At 39.6% G+C, this 20,549-nt stretch overlaps 1 protein-coding gene across 2 annotated transcripts in view; it reads right to left on the reverse strand.

Moving 5' to 3' along the window:
- The window catches only part of LOC122767906 (histone deacetylase 7-like), a 53,998-nt gene extending 44,216 nt beyond the window's left edge, over positions 1 to 9,782 (reverse strand). The window contains exon 1 of one of the 2 annotated variants that reach the window (XM_044023476.1): positions 9,563 to 9,782. The gene's annotated coding sequence lies outside the window, so the exon portion shown is untranslated. Of the gene's footprint in view, positions 1 to 449; positions 759 to 9,562 lie in introns of those variants that run through there. The other variant, XM_044023477.1, reaches the window with a different exon arrangement.
- Positions 9,783 to 20,549: the final 10,767 nt, after the last annotated feature.

The following is a 20,549-nucleotide window of genomic DNA, read 5'->3' on the forward strand; positions in this document are numbered from 1 at the left end:
AATCCACATAATACGTTTATGTTCTCATCCTTGCATTGAGGCATAATTATTATTTTTGAGGGTATCTCATGAGGTAATCCTCCATAGTGGTAAATATTTTTAATGCTGTGTTTTGGTGATGTAGTAAAAAGGTTTAGTTAGGAAAAGACCATTCAAAGCACCATAGAGAATCTCAGCCAGGTGGGCTTTTACACCTGCTCAGTGTTTGGACACAAGCCAGAGGAAAGATAACACGGACTCGGTTGAAATTTACAAATTTACACATACAGAAAACACACTTGTCCTCTGTGACATTAATTACTGCAGCTACAAAACCACAGAGAGGAAACAGTTATAAACCCTTACTGGAATAAAGCGTTTGTGTTTCTCTTTCACAGTAGCTACAACTTTCTACCTCTTTTACAGCTACGTCACAGTACGCGTTTAAAAAAAAAATCACCATAGCCTACCTTTACTGAGGTGCAGCTCAAAAGCGCCGTAGTTTCATTAACTTTAGCCCGAGAACCGTGTGAAGTGAGTCCGTTTAAAAAGCGGCGACAACAAGTCCAAGAAAAGAGAGGAGGTCTCCTCACAGCGCGCGTGGTCCACCCACAGTGTGTGTCCTGTCCTCGGCACGTTGTGTTGTGTCCAACCGTCAGCGCGCGCCGCTGTCACAGCTGTCTGAAGCGAAGCTGGAAATGTTTGAGTGAAGATGAGACTGAACCATCACTGACTGAGAGCTGAGGGTGTGTGTGTGTGTGTGACGGTGGTGAAACTGCTGATAAGACCTGCACAGTCTCACTTTTCATCCGTGTGTGTGTGTGTGTGTGTGCTGCTGGTGTGAGGGCTCCATCTGCTGAACTCAGCTGAGTACATGTGTGTGTGTTCCAGGTATTATCATGTTGTGGGGACCTAAATCTGGTAACACACTCACATTATGGGGACTTGTCTTCCCTATGGGGACAAAAAGCAGGTCTTCATAAAGTAAACGATTGGGATGAGGTTAGGTTTAAGGTTAAGGTTAGGCTAATAGTAGTTGTGGTTAAAGTTAAGTTGAAGCACAACTGTCCAGGAAATGAATGTAAGTCAATGTTATGTCATCTGAAGTCATGGAAACCAGACTCTCTCTCTCTCTCTCTCTCTCTCTCTCTGTGTGTGTGTGTGTGTGTGTGTGTCTTGTATTTGTTGCCTCTTGTGGACCTTTTCACAAATCACAAATCGTATAATCCCTACAGAATGAATGTCCTAATTTTGGCAAAGTGAGGACATTTTGGCGGGTCCTAACATCTTTAAAGGGCTTTTGGAGCATTAAGACCTGGTTTTAAGGTTAGGGTTATAATTGGGTTTAGGTTAGGGTAAAGGTTAGGGTTAAGTATTTAGTTGTGATGGTTAAGGTTAGGGTAAGGGGCGAGGGACTCCATTATGTCTATGAGTGTATGAATGAAGTGCAAACATGTGTGTGTGGCAGTAGTAGGCTGTGAGGATCAATTCTGGAGGAAACTTTACTACTGAGCCCAAGTGAGACGTTTACTTCACATGATGCAGATCTGACCCTGTTCCTATGAGTGAACAGATTTGTTGTTGTTGCTACTGTTCAGTTCATTTGTGTGCCTAAAAGTCACAGATTCCTCTGATTTAGGAAAACTGAAGACACTTTATTTTCAACAACATGATGTCTTTTCCCTGGTGACTTTGCAGTTTGCAGAGTTTAAATCCATCCCTGAGTCACAAGGTCGACTGCTGCCTGTTTAATTTGAGATATGTAAAAGCAAATTGAATTTCCCAGCAGGCTATTTTGACCAAAACATGAGGCAAGGCTTCTTCCAGCTACAGATGCTGCTCCCAGGGTAACATTCAACTAATATTCACTCACTTCCAACAGTTTTATCATAAGATAATAAACTAAATTGCAAAAAATGTATTCAGTAACTCCAACTAACAACAGATGACAATACAGTACAAACTATATACAAAGCAAAAAAAACAAAAAACGATTTCCTCCAAGTATCCTTCATACTTGGAAAAACCAAAGATATGGACAAATGTTAGAAATAATTGTCTGTCAGTCTGCTGAGTCAATATTTGTTCTAAAATGTTAAACCATTGCGGTAAAAACTGTGTAAGAACATTATATATACACTTTTAAGGAACCAGTAGCATATTTTGTCACATGAAAACAATTTGACATACATTTTAATCACTGGGCCTTTAACAGTGCAGTATACTATTAACAAATTCAAGTCTGAAATGAAAATAGCTTGTAGTCAAAACTACAAGCTAACAGTTTATTTGTTGAAAGAAGGACGAGTTTGAATAAGATTTAGCTGAGAATTCAGATGGATAGTTTTTTTTGTCTATTGAAAATGAACCAAGATAAATGAATGTCAACCAATAATTGAATTATTTATATTAAATAAGTATTGTTATAATGTCAGAAGCTTATTTTTTAATAAAATTCATATGATACGAAAACAATAGCTGTGTTTATTAACAGCACTGACGTAGATGGTTTGTGTTTCTGTAAACACACAGTCAGATAGAGCGCTCCCTCCCTATCTCTCCCCCTCAGATGATTTCTCCCCCCAGTCTCTGCCGTCATATGAGCATAACATGTGACGCGTTTGAGTGACTGGATTTTTCGACACTGCAGATTAAAGGAGGATCACATTTTTCTGCTACCTTTTGTGTTCGTAGTGAAACTATGACTCCTTTCACCATCATGATAAACCACTTCTGATCTCGCTGTTCTCCACAGCTGAATATATTATGCTCTGATGATGGGATTAAAGCTCAAGTGCTTCACTTTTAAAACATAAACAAATTCAAGTTAAATCAAAACGTATCGTCAAATGAGTTTCACAAAGCTGATGAAGTCTTATCAGCTCCACATGGCTCTCTGTGTTTCTCAGTATAGGCAGTGTTCAGCACTCGTATCACACAAGCAGTCTTGAAGTGTAACCGTACTTAAGTACCTCATTCACGTATCACATACAGTTTAGCCATTCACCCATTCTCACATCTTTCATACCCATTCACACGCTTCAACATGGGGTTAAGTGTCTTGCTCAAGGACACATATAGACTAGCAGAGCCAGGAATTTAACCTACAACCTTCCAGTTAAAAGACAACTCGCCCTACCACTGAACTACCATGGCTCAATCCTAACTCCGCACTTTTTCCGCACAAGTACTTTTACTCTACTTTACTTTTACTTTACCCTTTTAGGTACTTCATATAGGACTGCACACAGGAAGTTCTACGTCAAGAAAGACAGAGGCAGCGGCAACATTGCACGTTACATACTGCAGCTTTAAATATGATGCGACATATAATGCTAAAGAGAGTGTAATGATTTTCACAGATATAAATTACAAAGATTGTGTGATGCGTTGGCAGGAAAGTTTAATACATGCTCTGAACATGTTTAGAACATTCCTTCTCTACCAGTGTTTCCAAAACTTTGCTATATGGGTACTCACTTTTTCAAGATAAGTAACTATCATGACACAAATCACAATACAAATTGCGACAAGAGCAAATATGTGCAAAATGTAGCAACAAATGATTTCCTATGTCTGGTAAATCACTTAAAATGTCATTTTATACTTTAAAACATATTCACATAAATTTGAAGTAAGACACAACCACTACGTCAGATTGCCTGTAATGATTGTTTCCAGATATTGCTTCAGACACTGTGGTGCAGCAATGCAACTGATTTATTCTGTAAACCAGGAGTGAGCACTTTTAAAGCTCTTCTGCACATGTGCAAACATTGGTATCATTTTATAGTCTTTTATGTCGGTTTTTATTTTTCTCTTTTCTCATATTTGTGCCATTTTTTTGTAAACTATTTAGACTTTGAGTCAGAGAATAAAGTGAACTCTGCAGAGAGAGAGAGAGAGAGACTTCAAACACCTTCACGTTTCCGTGCAATGCAAGCATCGGTTAAAGTCGCTGTGGAAAAGACTCCAGCAGACGCTCATGGGGATTTGATTTTATAGGCAAGGATTTTTACAAAAGTGAAGGCCAGAGCAGAGAGGAATTGAAAAGACACATATGGCACACAAGGGTAGGACTCCAAGGTGGAGTTTTGTGGCCAGTAGGGCTCTCTCCTCTTCCAGTTACAGGAAGCCAGTAGGAATGAGAAGAATGCAGTCAGGCAATACGTTGATGGAGGGAGCAGCAGTTGCGCGGCAGATTGCCAAAGAGAATAAAAGGAGGGAGTCAAACACAGATAGGGAGAGCGGAACAGTGAATTGAGAGTGGGGAAGGGGTGGGGTGGTGTGGATAATTGAGATGCACAAAGAGGCGAAAGCCAACACTGGCATGTCTGCTGGGAGCAATAGACATGCTCAAACAATTAGCATGCGGTGTAATTATTCTCTCGGGTACTGACAGTTTGAAGTGGATAATGTGTTTGTGAGATAGTGAGGAGTCAGTGACACTAATGCCACAGCATTATTGTGACTCATCGAAGCTGTGATGTTATCAAAACACATGGCTGGAGATCCACAAACAAGAAGCTTTTTTTAACGTGTATGTAGGCAGTCTTGTAAGAAGTACTTTACTTTAGTCATATTTAAAGCTGCGGTACGTAATGTATGTAAATGTGTCTTGTATAAAAGTACCTAAAAAGAAACTTGAGTAAAAGTACAAGTATCTTATCAAAATCAAGAGCAAATTTGTGCATAATATCACTTCTTTGTCTGTTTTTACTGCCCATTCTCTAACACGGCATGATTTTTAATGAGTAAAAAAAAAGCAACTTCTAAGGGATAAATGTTTGATAAATCAACCACAACTTGTCTTAAATAACTAGGCTCGACAGTAAAATCTGGAAAAAACATTTCCTAAAACTCTCCTGTGATTCATGTGAGTCCCGACAGTCTCTGGGAATGACCGTGTTTCTCTACAGTAAAAAAAAAAAGGGAGACTCCTCAGAATTAATGGCACATGACAAAAGAGCCAAAGCTGTATAATCATCATATCCTCAATATTTTCTTGTTAAAAAATAATCAAATATGAAAGACAGCTCTACATCATAACTTAAAGCGGAATATAAAAAGAGAAAGCTGAATGAGCATTGCCTTCATTAGAAATTAACATCATGCTATTTTCATAATTATTTTTCCAGCATCCCACTAAAAAAAATTGTCTCACGAAGTTAATTTTCCTGCAGCTAAGTCAGTTCTCACAGACTTTCTCTGCAGTTGTCACACTGACTGTTTCGGCTATTTTTATACAAGTATACAAGTTTAAAAAGTGTCTATAAATGATTTTAAAATGCATATTTGTTTATGTTTTTGTGAGCGATCATGTCCTAAGATTTAAGGAGGAATGATAGTTTCATTCTTCCTAAGGAGAATAATATAATCATAATAATAATAATATTCATCATTATTTGTTATTGCAACAGACAATTCTGTGCTTGATTATTTATTTTCACACTGATTAGAATCTAAATGTAATATTAAAATATTCAGTATTCTAAATAATATGCAAATGAAGGTTCAAAATGACCTTCATGACTATTCTGGTGTAGAACTATTCTGGTAAAATTCCACAAAAACTTGTTGCCTTGTAAGTGAAATTCAGGTTCAGTTGCATATGTAAACTAGTGGTCGCTGAAATACACAGTTTTTTTTCTTCGTTTGAACTCTACTATCAGGCCCCACGTAGCTGTGCCTATAGCAGCTCTGTGGTAAGTGTGAACACGAGAAGTATCTGGAGACGATGTGCAGCAGTGGTTTGTCTCTAAAGCCTTTCCATTCCCAAGAGCAAGAGCAAGCCAACGTAGGTGGAGAGCTAGCGCTCAGCGCTCTCGCTCGCCTGTAGTTTCTTTGGAAAATGACTGTGATGCTGGAAATGATCGACTCACGACGCCTTCACACTCGCGTGCACACGAGCGGAAAATGATCACAACATCTCGCACGCGGTGTTTGAACTGTGTCTGTGATGAGTCTTTAAAAACTTCTGAATAAGGTCATTTAGTGTCATTTAGTGTTTAAGAATTAAAATATCATACTGATAAAGTCAGGATGCATTTCATTATCACATCACATCTATCTGGGATAAATGTCCTAAATGTTTGTTATTTGGTGACCTACCTACCTTCCTTCCTCCTAATCTACCTTCCTTTAACTACCTCCCTGCCTGCATACCTTCCTTTCTTCCTTCCTTCCTTCCTTCCCATCCTTCCTCGCGACTTCCCTGCCAGCCAACCTACCTCCCAACCTTCCCTTCCTTCCCATCCTTCCTCCCAACCTCCTCCCCTGCCTGCCTGTCTACCTGCCCACCTACCAACCTTCCTTCCTTCCTCCTGACTGACCTACCTGCCTACCTCCCAACCTTCCTTCCTTCCTCCCGACTGACCTACCTACCTACCTCCCAACCTTCCTTCCTTCCTCCCGACTGACCTACCTACCTACCTCCCAACCTTCCTTCCCTCCTTCCCGACCGACCGACTGACTGTCTGACCTACCTACTTTCCTTCCTCCCAACCTCTATCTATCTATCCATCTCTCTCTGTCTGTCTGATGTCTGTCTGTCTGTCAGCTACGTCCACCTCTGACTATATTTCTCTGTACAATTAAACTGTCTTGTGTGATCGTTCCAATTATCCTCTCCTCTGGCAGATCAGATTATTGCAGTAAAAATAACTTTCCACTAGGGGGTGGTGCTCAGATAAAAGACTGCATCTATTGTTTGTTGTCCGAACCCAAACAGCAGCTTGTTCAGGTGTAAGAGAGGACAGTGGGTGATGGTTTCATGGCTCACATCAGACGCTCGTCTTGAGTTCCTCTCTCCTCCTCCTCTGTGCCTCAGCTGGCAGCTCGTGCTGTCATGAAAAACCCTCTTCAGACCACACTTAATGAGAGGTGATCTGTTTTGGATCGCTGCGCAGCCAAGTTACCGCATTGTCCCTCGACAGCTTGGAAAATGTCATGGATGAGTGCGAATCCAAGAGTCAGTTTGGTAATTGAAAACAAAAGATACATTTACATTTTGATTGGACTGACAAAACCCAAGAGAAGGCAAGACAACTGTTGCTGATTTGGACTGAAACACACACAACTTCATTTTCCCTCCCTGCGCTGACACCGACTCGGCTTGATTTAGACGTCCTGACACTGTGACTCCCGTTAGAGACGAAGCTTGAGTCAGTGACCCCGAGACAGAGGGAAAGTTATGTCCCCCGAGGACCACTTCCAGCTAACTGTGGCCTCTTAACCTCCTGCTCCTCGACCTTTACAAACCAAACAAACCCATAGTCTGATGATTTATCACAGTGACAGCAACACAGATGCTCAGGTTTATGCAGGTCTTTATACAGTGTGGCTGCTTGGAATTCACACTTTGCACCAGACGTTTATTAGGTCCCCCCATAACTTTGTCACATATATCACATTTTTAAACGTTTCATCTTAAACTAATCCAAATAAAGTTAGACCATAGAATATTTCACCTTTACCCTTAGAACCAGCAGATTTCTGCTCGAATAAATCAGTGGAATATACATAATCTTATTTGTTAAGCTGCACGAGGTAACTTTTGGTGATTTTGTTGTTTGATTGATTCTGCGTTTGTTTATTATTATTACGTTTATTTCACAAGTGTCAGTAAAAAATGGATTATTAGCAGTGTTGTAATGTAGCAAATTGTTTGTAGCAAATTTCTTTGTTACTGTACTTAGGTACAACATTCATGTATGTGTACTTTACTTTGTTGTTTATATTTCAAGCCACTTACTTACTTTTACTCCATTTCCTCTAACTATCTTTGCTACTCGTTACTACCAAATAAAATCAGAAGAAGAAGAGTTGGTAGTGGTCTGTATATACTCTTGATTAACTGCTTTACACTACAGTTTTGCCATTCACTCATTCACACATCTTTCATTACCCATTCACAAGCTTCAACACGAGGTTAAGTGTCTTGCTCAAGGACACATATAGACTAGCAGAGCCAGGAATTGAACCCACAGCCTTCTAACCGAAAGACAACTCACCCTTCCACTGAGCTACCACATGAACCCTAACCTCCACCTTTTTAATAATTTTACTTTCAAAAAAACCTAAGTACATTTTACTTCAGAACATGACTTTTGATACTTAAGTACAGTAAATGTCATATACTTTAAGACTTTTACTTACATAATATCATAAAAAAAGTGACTTTAACTTCTACCAAAGTCATTTTCTGCTAAGATACTTGTATTTTATAACATTCATTCATTTACTGAGAAATGTAGTGATTTTTGTTATTGTTGATGTTATTATTCTGCCTCTTTTATTTGTATGTGGCTAAATCTTTTCCCGGGTGTTTCTTTGTGTTTCCACTCAGTCCATCTTGACACAGACAGAGAGAGAGACAGTTCTGTGTGTGTTGAATTCAACCGTTTGACAATAGTTGAATATAACAGATATTTATATTTAAAAGTTACCCGTTGCGGTTTTAACTGAGATTTCTACAAATTTTGTTAAACGGATGGACTGGAAAACATGTGTCATCTATAAATTCGATTATGGAGTAATGTGGGCTTTATGCTGAACCCGTGAATTCCTGGAATGTATAAAACCATCATACATAAATATGGACAGCGTGTAGCATCTGTCTGAGGATTTGTATTATTATAATTTTTTTTTTAGTTGAGCAGAGTTTTAAATCACTGCTGAACTTTATTATTTTCAGAGAGGACACAGCACTGTGAAAGTGTGATTTATTGTCCCCAAATCCACGTCTCTAAAAATGGAGCAGCACCGGAGGGTAAAAATAGAGCAAACGTTTAGTGTTTTTGGGCAAGAGAGCAAAGAAAAGCTGAGGCCAGCATTTTTATCTGATGCAGCATGATTTATGTGCAGAGCACAAAAATAAGGAAGGATGAGGTCAAAAAAAAAGAGAAAGAAAAGCTAAACCTGCTATAGAGTGGACTCCATAAACTGTTTATCTGCTTTATAATAATGTGGTTTTCAGCTATCAGTATCAGCTTGGATAGAGATTTATAAAAATCATGAGTCTTTTCCTTAAAGGTGGATGTATTTAAGATTAGGAAGAGACACTTTTGTTACGTCTGACTGTGAGAATGAAACCTCTGCGTGTCTCCTACAACACCGCAGTGAAGGACTGTTGATGTGCGCCTCCTCATTCTTTGCACTCTAATACTTTTTCATGGACAGAGCCGCTGTCCAGGGGTGACTGGGTCTGCAATTCCCCGACATCCCGACTTCCCCGTCCTGAGAAACAACAGTTCAAGACCCAAACAAATAAAACAACACATGATCTTCTTCTTTCCACCGTTGCTGACCACTGTATGTCTTCACAGAGTTCTAATAATGTGTAGGTGAAAACAAACCCAAGCTTCTCACAGCTGCAGCCAACTGAAAGCTGACCATAATAACAGGACACACTGAAGACCCATGATTAACCAAAAAACCAAGAATCTGTAATAGGAGCAAGAACCGTGCCAACATCTGCAGCCACGGCCATCAGCTCGGGCGACAGGAACCAAACAAGAAAAGCGTGATCTACACACACGTACGTGTGAATTCTATACATTTGCAAATGTGCAGCGTGTCCTACCAGTTGTGGGCGCTGACACATCCAGTGAGAGGTTCCACAGCAGCTCAGTCAGTCACAGAGGCAGTGATCAGAAGAGACACCGGGAGGCTCAGGGAGAAGATAGATCCTACAGCGCTGGAGCCCGGCTCTGCTCTAACACACACACACACACAGAGGGAGAGTCAAGAGTCAAATGCTAGACACAACGGGCTCCCTCTCACTTTCCTCTCTTGCACTTCCTCTCAGCTCTCTCTCTCTCTCTCTCTCTCGCTCTCTCTGTTTTCTTAAGAATTCACTCTCTCTCTCTCGATTTCTTTCTCTCTGTCTTTTTTTCAGAGAAAACAGTCGCCCTATCACCCCACTGTAACTTTTGTGTCACTGCTGCCCCTGCACCACAACCTCAGAGCAGGGGAAGAGGTGTGTGTGTGTGTAAACTTGTATTTGTCTCCTCTTCAGGACCTTTTGTGGCATAAACTCTGACCTTGTCAGGACCAGTCGTCCTTGTGGAGTCCAGAATCTGGTCCTAATGAGGCAGAACCTCATTGTTTAGGCCGTCCAAATGAATGAAAAGTCAATGCTTTGTCCTAAGAAGAAAACCTGCACAAGGGCTGCACGTGTGTGTGTCTTTGTGAGGACATTATGACCTTGTGAGGACATTTTGGCTGGTCTTCGTATTTTTGAAGGGCTTTTTATGGACATTAAGACCTGGTTTTAGGGTTAGGGTTAGGCATTTAGTTCGGATGCTTAAGGTTAGGTGCTAGGGAATGTATTATGTCTATGAGTGTCCACACAAAGAATGCAAAACCGTGTGTGTGTGTGTGTGTGTGTGTGTGTGTTTCACGGAGGCAAAGAGCGCGACAGATTGTGTGTAGCTGCTTGTTTGACAATAGCAGGAAGTGTCGCTTGATAGGATGTGCACAGGATCAAAATAATCAGGGTGCATAAAGTGATGCAAGTGATAAAAATAACATGCTGGTTATGTATTAAACTGGAGACAACAAAACCTGTTTGAGTTTGACGGTGTCTCGCCTCTTTTATTTGTCATTAGAGAAACACTTACCAGTCAGAACTGTGCGTTTGTCTGAATCATCTATTATGAGGCTGACTAATAATTTAAACTAAACAAAAAGACAAATGATTGTACGGGGGCTTTTTTGTGTGTTTTTTAAATGTAGTTATCTACACTACTTTGATTAAAGCTGTAAATATGAATGAATGTCTGTCAAACCATTGTCAAATGAGTTTACACAACGATGATTTAGTCTATCAGCTGTGCACAGGCAGTGATTTGTTTTTATGGAAGACAGATGTAAGCTAAATGGGTCCAAAGAGGAGTGTATGATTGAAAAATACAAAAAAGTGAATTCTATGGCTCAAAAAACAGCAGGTTGATGAGATAAACAGTTTTCTTCTGCTGCTGTAGACACACACACCCTCCCACAGTCACGTCTGATAGTTTTGCATGACAGAGGCTGATTTAAGATAATTAAAGGACAAAATTAATGTTTTCAGCAGTAAGGATAAGATAACAAATCCTCAAGGCATATTTACTCATTTTTATTAAACTTCAAAATATCAAACGTACTGTAGCTGACTGTATTTTAACCCCTCCTTTTTTCTGAAATGATTCGAAGGCAGTTTTTTTTTGTTTGCGTTGCTTATCAAGGACAGATAACTGCGTTTCCTTTGTTTTTCCACAGTGACCCAGTCAAGCTCTTACTCACACACACGTTGGACATTTCACCACTGCCATAACATTTCAGCCAAATGTCACTGCTTTAGTCATTTACACTATTTCAACATGCAAACAGTCATGGCTGTAATCTAAGTTTGAAAAACAAATCAAGCAGCCAAAGCAGGTTATGAATAGTTATAAATATTCACGTGCACGAGCACACACACACACATACAGAAGTAGCTGCAGTAAGTCTGCTAAATGTAAATTTCCCCGGAAGTGTGAGCGGAAAAGACGAGTTACAGCATGTGGTTTAGGTGCCACTAAGATCTGTGAGGAGATCCATTCATATAAAACTACGCCATGAAAGAGCTCAACATGGCGGAACTCACTCTATATTAAGTCAATTAACAGAAAATGCACAAGAATTTGAAGATTCTCATGATTAAAGTTGCAAATTATGCGTTTTTCTTTTTTTTTTTTACAAAATTCCAAATATCACTTATTTGTTATGACTATAAATTATAGAAAAAAATTCAACTGATTCAAAATCTTCCCCAAGTATTCAGTTATTGAACTTTAGAAACACCAGTACAAGCACTTTGTTATGCAAATATTCAGTCAAACTGACGATGTGGCAGCAATTCATAATCATATCAAAAATCAGAACTGGGAACACGGAGGCTGATCGTGCTCATACTTTCTGTAACAGTGCAAAGATCAGGTTAAACTGGGAAAACATTGGTGAAATTATATCAAATATTATGGGATATAAAATCCCAAATACATGCCTGGTGATGTGCCTTGGCAACGTTCAAGGAGTGTGAAAGGAGAAAAAGATTTTTATTTGACTAAATTCGAAACTTGCAGCCAGCAAGAAAGCCATTACCAGGAAATGGCTCAATGTAGTCTCTCCAAATAAGCATCAGTGGCTTGAAATTGTCAAGGAAATGGAAAAATTGACTTACATCTTGAGCGTTAAAGCCAGTGAATTTAAAAAAAAAAATATCTGGGAATATTTATAAGACACTGACAAAATAAATGCCTGAAAATGTAACAGTAAGAATGTGAAAATGTTGCCAGACAACTGTTAATTCTTGATTTTTTTTCCCCCCTTTTATTTGTTTCTGCTCTTTATTTATGTACATTTATGTGTTGTATTTTTATATTCCAGTAAAAATTCAATAAAAACTTCAGTGATAAAATGTGCTTTTAATCACTTTGTGGCATTGATGTTGCTTCCAGATGGGCTGCTTTGAGTATTTCTGAAATGACTGCTCTCTCGGGATTTTTCGCACAACTCTCTCTAGAGTTTTCCTCCAAATGGTTTGGGGGGAAAAATTAAAAACATCCAGTGAGCGACAGTTCTGTGGATGGAAACGCCGTGTTGCAGAGGGAGGTCAGAGGAGCATGGTCAGACTGGCTGTGGCTGAAAGGAAGACTGAAGAAAGACAGTGATAACTCAGATAACCATGCTTTACAACTGCGGTGAGCGGGGGAAACATCTCTGAATGCACAGTGTGCTGGAAAATGAGGAGGACAGGCTACAACAGCAGAAGACCACGGCGGGTTCCACTCCTGCCAGCCAAGAACACAAATCTGAGGCTGCAGCGGATGAAAGGTCAGGGAGCGTAGACAATGAACACTGGAAAAACCTAGATGGTTTTAATGAATCGGGATTTTATTTCCTCCCACAGTATACAGATGTAGGGCAGACTAAATCCACAAATCCAACTGTAGTCTGAGAATAAAAAATGGCTGTAATCTCAGGATTTGAAAAGAGTCCTGAACTGCTAATTTCAGTCTTCTTTAATCGAACACACTGTCTACTTGGTAAATGTTCCCATTCAGAGTAAAATAGACAATATATTTTGACACATACGCGTGGTTTAAGTGCTGTAAACATTTGGTTGCAAAAATGGAAACCGAATCTCGAGGCGTTTGAAAATACGACTTTGTTTTGTAACAGAGGACTTTTTTACCCAATTTATGGACCCAGTTATACCTTCTATCAACAGGCTGCTATAGTGGTGATGTTAATGGTTTAGGGGATTCTGTTTCTCTGCACATTTTTGACCTCAGATATCTGTCCCAATTTAGTGCAAGTCAATCACCTCCCAGTCTTCAGGTCGCTGTGTTTCAGTAGTAAGAGTAGGTCATGGGTCAGTGTTTCCCAAACATTCTGTATGGTGACCCACCTTTGACAATGACAAGCAATGTGTGCATTACGTAGGGACACATTTGCAGATATGTCTGTTAATGAATTACAACTTATTTTTCTGTATGTCATGTTCTGGAAATTTTGACAAATGTTGTTTGAGGACCGCCCAAAAAATCTCCCACGACCCACATAGTCTGTGGGACTCACTAGTTGTGTTTACATTACATCATTGCAATATTTAGGGTTTTGCACTTTTCTAAAGGTAATTGAAACACAACTATTGTTCTATAAGATGTTAAGTGGACATAACGTCATTGACGGCGATAACAACTCCTTACCTGCAAGTGTGCAGCAGCTACATCAGTCCTGATGGAGGGTGAATTCACCTCTGCTTATTTTAGGGAGTCTAAGTGTCAGGATTGTCTGTAAAAGCTTTAAAAAAAAGAATGGGGGGCCCGACACCCTCAGCTGCTGTGTGGTCTGGCTCCTTCCACTACTGCTCTACCAGCTATGGATTAACTTTCTGCTTCAAATGTAACCTCATCCTTTGGGAAAACCTAGTGACCAAAGGAAGCTTGTGTTTAGGGGTCGTGACACTCTGTCCTCGTGGCAAGTGAGAGAGATTGTGAGGCTGGTGTCGATTTCTCCTCAAACAAACTTCATGAAAAAAGGAGATTGTGACGCAACAACACATTGTATTTATGTTATATACGCAGGACAGTTAGAGCGGTGAAAAGGTGAAGCAATGACTTGCAGCCTCAATACGCAAATTTACAGTATCTATGAATCTGTGAAGTCGAGCTTCTTCCCTCTGGACGGAGGCTTACAGTCCCAAGATTTAAAACAAAAATAAAAGTTGCTTTTTTTCCAGGAACAATTGCACAATAGAAGTAATGTTGTACACTATCTATATTTTTTTTTAGTTTTTATAGTTTTAATTCTTGCCATATTGAGTTTTTGTTGTATTGGCCCAGTGGTTTCTGTTATTAATGATGCACTTGTGAAGCAACAGTGAAGCATTGTCATCTAACCCATTTTAATTCATAATGTCATATATGTCATATGCATCACTGTCTTCACACTTTCTGTGTGTACATTTACTGTAAATTACTATGCCCTAGATACTATGTATCATATTGTAGTAAACCACTATGAATTGGCAGATATTCTTACTGTGATGTAACAGTATTGTCATATAAGTAGAAATACTGTATTTTGTTGGAATTTTGTCATGTATGGGTGTTCTTCCCTGTCAATACTTTATTAACGTGTATAAATCACAATTTCTTGATCACATTTTACTTTAAATAATACAGTCATTTCACAAAAGCACAAACCAATTATATTATATAATGCCGTAGTTAAAGCCTGGGAAATCTTGGCTATATTTTACCGTGTACTGATCGGTACAAAGAAATTGACTTGACTTGAATGATGGATGAATGTTTTGCATTATCGGGAAAAACAAAATAATTTCGCATATTTAAAGAATTGCTTTTGCTGGACTGTCAACATTTTTCATCAAGGCCCAAGTGATTTCCCAGAATTTCCACTTAGCTGCTGTGACAGCCACGAGGGGTTTTCATAATACTTTAAGGAAACAGCCAGTTTTCGAGCCCCTTGAAAACAGATTCCTCTCAATCTGTCGTCATCAGTGGGAGCTGGACCTCGTGAGGCCGCGACTGAGTTGATACGAATGGCTGAACTGTTCCTTTCTGGAGCGCAGAGAGGAAAAGGAGACCAAAAAAAAGACGTCAGAGCTGCTGATAAGAAGCAGGTTAGGAGTCCTTGAAGAATACAATGGGATTTTGCATCATCTGGAAACACAGAGTGCACACTGGCTGTTACCAAAGCCTAAGATCACTGTGGGAGGAGCGGCCTTTATCTCCCACAGCAGTTATGGCAGATCACAGGGAGAGGAAAATACTGGAAATGTCTTATCAGCATGTGAATGACCATCTCTTTCCCGTTATCTGTGTCAACCTTTCAAATTATGTGGCATTTTGTTTCTTTTTCAAGTAAAAATTCTTTAATAATTTAATAATTCTGCGATTGATTCTAATTAGTGGAGTTTTCAGGCTCCAATTGGATGCAACTGTTGAACGGCAACTCACCCGACCACTGAGCTACCATAGCTCCATCCTAACTGACTTTTTTAATACTTTAGTTTTTACTTCTAAAACTTAAGTACATTTTATATCAGAAAATTACTTTTGATACTTAAGTACGGTAAATGTCACATACTTTATGTTTTTTGTTTAAGTAATATTATAAAAAAGTGACTTCAACTTCTACCAAAGTCATTTTCTGGGTAAGATACTTGTACTTTTACTCAAGTATCCCCTTAAGTTACTTCATTCAAGACTGGGCGTTGTGTTTATTTCATTGTCTCACTACTGCTAAGTTTCAGAGAACTGGGGTCAATTCCACAAACCCAAAGTTCACTTTCAACATTTGTTTCACTTCACTCACGATGATTCGTCACTCTATATTTCACTGCTAGCTGTTATTCTTCCACCTTGAAGGATAACACATCACACTTGTGTCACCACAGACACAAAATTAAAACAGTGAGAAACACAGACAGTCCTTTCACACCGGCAGGGCTCCACGCCAGATCCTGAACATCATTTTGAACCAAAACAAAAATTGGTTTGATACCTGAAAGACATCATCAGTGGATCATCGGAGATTTTGCTGGTGTTGTGTTCACCTTTGCCTCAGTGACGCGGAGTAACCTCCTCCCTTAACGTGAGCACCATGGTCCTGAGGTTCTAATCAGAGCCAGAAGCAGAACAGTGGTGTGGGGCTTTGATTTTGACCCTGGTTTGAATGTAACAAATGAAATGAAGGGTCTTTCAAAGTCAGACTCAGTCCTGACATAACCTATGTAGGTCGTGATGACTCGCTGAGATATTTCATCCAAGAATGCAGATTGTTTGGCGCCCTCTCTCTCTCTCTCTCTCTCTCTCTCTCTCTTTCTCTCTCTCTCTCACAGGAAGGGGGAGTTTCCTGAAAGGTCATGGTTGTCCCAGCCAGACCAAACACCAGCTAATTGCTTTGTTGTTTGTCGGGTTGCTGCCTGTTTTTGTGTTGCACTTTTCCTTTGTTTAGAATTCCCAAGTATATTACCTGAGCCTGTTGCCAAAAGGTGGTGGTGATGGTGATGGTGGGGGGGGGTTAAAGGAGTGAGAGACAAAGGAGAGGGCAGACTATGAAGGCTAGTGGTCGTAGGGTGGATACTGTGATTAGACTGTGAAGGGGCCCCTCAGCTCTCAGGCTAAAAATAGTAGGAATAGGAAGGTTCTTATGGGACCGGGGGAGGACTAGAGGGGACAGGACCAGCAGGGACCACAGTAATTGGCGAGAGACAAACAGCTGGGGGAGTGTGTGTGTGTGTACTCCTTGCAGCTGTACTCTGTCTTTCAGGCTATAGATCCCTCTCAAAGTTGTTACATTGCTTCTCTTTCTTTCTTTCTTTCACTCTCTCTCTCTCTCTCACACACACACACACACACACAGTAGGAGAGAGTAATGGGTCCCTGACAGCCAGAGGCCCAAAGAATGAAAGAATGTGCAACATGAGGCAAAGGAACAGCTGTATAGAAGAGGGGAGGGGAAACAGGAGGGTCGATTCACAAAAGGACGAGTTACAGCCACAGAGGAGACGATAAAAAAGGGAGGAGGAATAAAAAAAATTAAAAAAAAAAAAAACAAAGTCCTGAGAGTAAGACTATGTGGAAAGGCTGGACTTTTCTGGAAGAGGAATCCAGAAATTTATTGGTTTATGTCAAATGTTGGTCTAACCCCAGAGCGTCAGGCCGGGACCAGGAGAGCAGCAGATGTTTTGCACAGCTGTTGCAGAAATGATCCACCGTTGGGTGGATGTGCCTCCGATTAAGTGGCTTGTCTGTAATGAATCAGGCTTGGGAACGTGAATGACCAACGCAAGGATGACAAACTGCTGATCCCCTGTGTGTGTGTGTGTGTGGTAGGCTGTGAGGAAACACACACTTAGATAGCATTTTTACTGGTGAAACATATCTATATAATGCATCGGTTAAGTTTAGTACCTCAGCGGAACTTTAGCCATTATCACTAACTAAGTTAAGCAAACCACATACCCTAAAACCAGGTCTCTAACCCTTAAAAAATCCCTTTAAATTTGTAAGGACCAGTCCCAAAGATAGGTTTGGATCAAAATGTATTTGTGAGTGTGTGTGTGTGTGTTCTATTTGTTAACTCTTTAGGACGTTTTCTGGCATATACAGTGACCTTGTCAGGGCCAGCAGTCCTCATTGAGATCCAAACCTGGTCCTAATTAGGCTTAAATTTGAATAGGGCTTAGGCATTAAGGCACTTAGTTTGGACTGTAAATAAAAGTCAAGTCCTTAGAGGGATAGCCGTGCAAACCTGCACTGTTAAGGTTAGTACCTTAACCAGTTCTGCCTCATTAGGACAAGTACAAGCACAACAAATGTTTCTGATCACACACACACACACAGGTTTGCCATAACTAGTTAATTACCACTATTCAAATTTTAGCCCTAAACTTAACCAGTTGTGCCTAATTAGAACCAGGCTTTGGTCTCCATGAGGAATTATGGTCCTGACAAGGTCTGTGTTTATGCCTGTAAAGGACCTAAAGAGGTAACAAATACAAGAACACACGCACAAATATCTTTTGATCCATACTTGCTGGTCTTTACAAATTTGAACATCTTTTTAGGGTTAAAGACCTGGATTAGGGTAAGGATTTCCTTAGAGTTAGGCATTTATTTATTATTATTATTTATAATGGCTAAAGTTAGGTTAAGTTTAGGGCTAAAATTTGAATAGCGGTTATGATTAGGTAGTTATGGTTACGATTAGGGATAACAGTTTGTTTAGGTTGTCCAAATGAATGAAAGTCAGTGTGAGTCCTTTAAGGGTTAGCCACGCAAACCTGTGTGTGTGTGTGTGTGAGCGGGTGGGAGTCAGTGGAAATAACATGAACTCACTCTGGCTCAGGAGGTAGCGGCTGTCTTGGTTTTTTTTGGCTCTGCACCACGTCATCATATGTTGAAAGTGTAACTATGGAAAAAGAACTTGACATTGGTGTGTTCATTTGCTGCCACTTATCCACACAAATTTACACTTCATCACTTCTATGAGCTGTTAACCGCCTTCTTTTGAGGTGAGACGTGGCCAAGATACACATCTGTACGTTATGTTTCTGGGCCTATATGTCACTGTAGTCTGTATTTATATACTAGAAAGCATCTGCATGTGGTTTTTATATGAGCGAAGACGGGTACATTTTTTTGTGTGAAGTGTTCTGACTCGATGTGTAGAAAGCAGCACAGAGAAAAAATTAAACGGAGCCATAAACCACAGTGCTACACGTGTAATATCAATACAAACATGAATTTGACATAATGTTTGTTTTCTTATGAAGGATTTGCAGTTTTAGAATGGTATGTGTTGTTGTATTTATCTGGATTTATTCAATACTTTAGCATTTACCTGCTACTTCACTTCATTTTTGAGTGATCTTGTTGCGTGTCTTGAGTTGTTTAAAGCATTTCAGTGAGATTTAGGCCATTCTCCTTTCACTGTGAGTGTGATTTGATTTATTGTGCACAATAAGATACACAGAAAGTGCAGGGAGTGTCAATAAAGTCAATTTGATTGATTTTAAGCCTCCACCAGAATATGAAAAAAATATTCTTAGACTTATACAGACTTATACTCCAATGATTACAAAAGCATTGTACAGGTTTCTCACAGATCTATAAAAAATGTCATAAATGACAGATATTAAGGTTGTCTATTATAAAAAAAAAACGAATTCTGGGATCATGACAATCGGGTGATTACACACTCGTGAAATGATATAGTTTAATTAAATGTTATCTTAAATTTCAAATGAAATAATTTTAAGTTCAAGTTTTAAACGCTGGACCTTTAAAGCAATCGTTCAGAGGTTGCGATTCAAACCTTTTAAACAGTTGTTAAATTGGACTTAGTTGGACTTAGTTGGACTTAGCAACATTTGGTGAAGTTACATGTTGCAGCTGAAAGTCCGTCACCTCACTGTTCTCTTCCAAGTGTGTTGGAGCGTTTCCATCATGGTACAGTTGGGTACAGTTTGGAACGGTAAAGCTCTCGCTCAGGCTTGTGTTTCGACTGAGAACAGTAGCTTTACTTGAACGTGACACAACAGACAACAACGGAGGACATCCAGCAGCTTGTTTTTTTCCTGCTCAAGTTTGTAGATGTTTGTCTCAACACGACTGTTGGTGCTGAAGAAACACCAGTCGCGAGGGAGTGACGCTTTTCTGTCGCCCAATCAGCTGAGTGTCGTAGGTCTATCTCCACCTGTACTGGACCAAACCATGACTCTGGTACCTCAAGGGAAGGATACCGAAAAATGGAACGGTTGGGACCAGTTCTTTTGGTAATATTACTCATGGAAACTCAATTTCTGCCAATGACAATAACGCCACCTCAGTTTGACACACTGGACCTTTAAGTTTAATCAACTTGATTGTTTAATCAAGTTCAAACAAGACAAAAAACATTATATTAACCCTGAGTGAAACACTTTATTTCGTCTCCTTATGTGTTGTTGAGTCAAAGTTATGATTCATTTTATATCGCATTTTTAGTAGTGATATAAAGTTAGCAATAATTGTGCAGATGTCACAAAATAGACTGTTTTTCTTTTGTTTTTATTCATAAAAACAAGCGACGTGAACTTTGAACTGTCATGTATTTCCAAATTTCACAAATACAATCCTATTTCTAACATTTTGAGTACTTTTTGCTCAGGTGTGTTTATATAGTTGGTGAAAATTATTATTTTGTTTTTCACATTCTTATAGCCTCTGTATATACTGTACGTTTAAACATAGTAATGGAAAAAGCAGCCGATATGCTCTGTGTTCTAAGGGTTAATGATAATATTTAATATTTAATAATAATAATGAGGTTCAAAATGAAGGTTCTTCACTCGGTGTCACAGAAATGTTGAGACTCGACACCAACACACACCTGGGTCACATTTTGAAGCTGCACTTCTTGTGAAATCCCCACCTCTTCATACTTCTCTACAGTGAAAATACCACTGTCGCCGCGGTTTGAGAGACAACACTTATCACAACATCTTTGCCGTGTGTGTGTGTGTGTGT

This window comes from Solea senegalensis, linkage group LG4, assembly GCF_019176455.1.
Source record: "Solea senegalensis isolate Sse05_10M linkage group LG4, IFAPA_SoseM_1, whole genome shotgun sequence".
Taxonomy (NCBI): domain Eukaryota; kingdom Metazoa; phylum Chordata; class Actinopteri; order Pleuronectiformes; family Soleidae; genus Solea; species Solea senegalensis.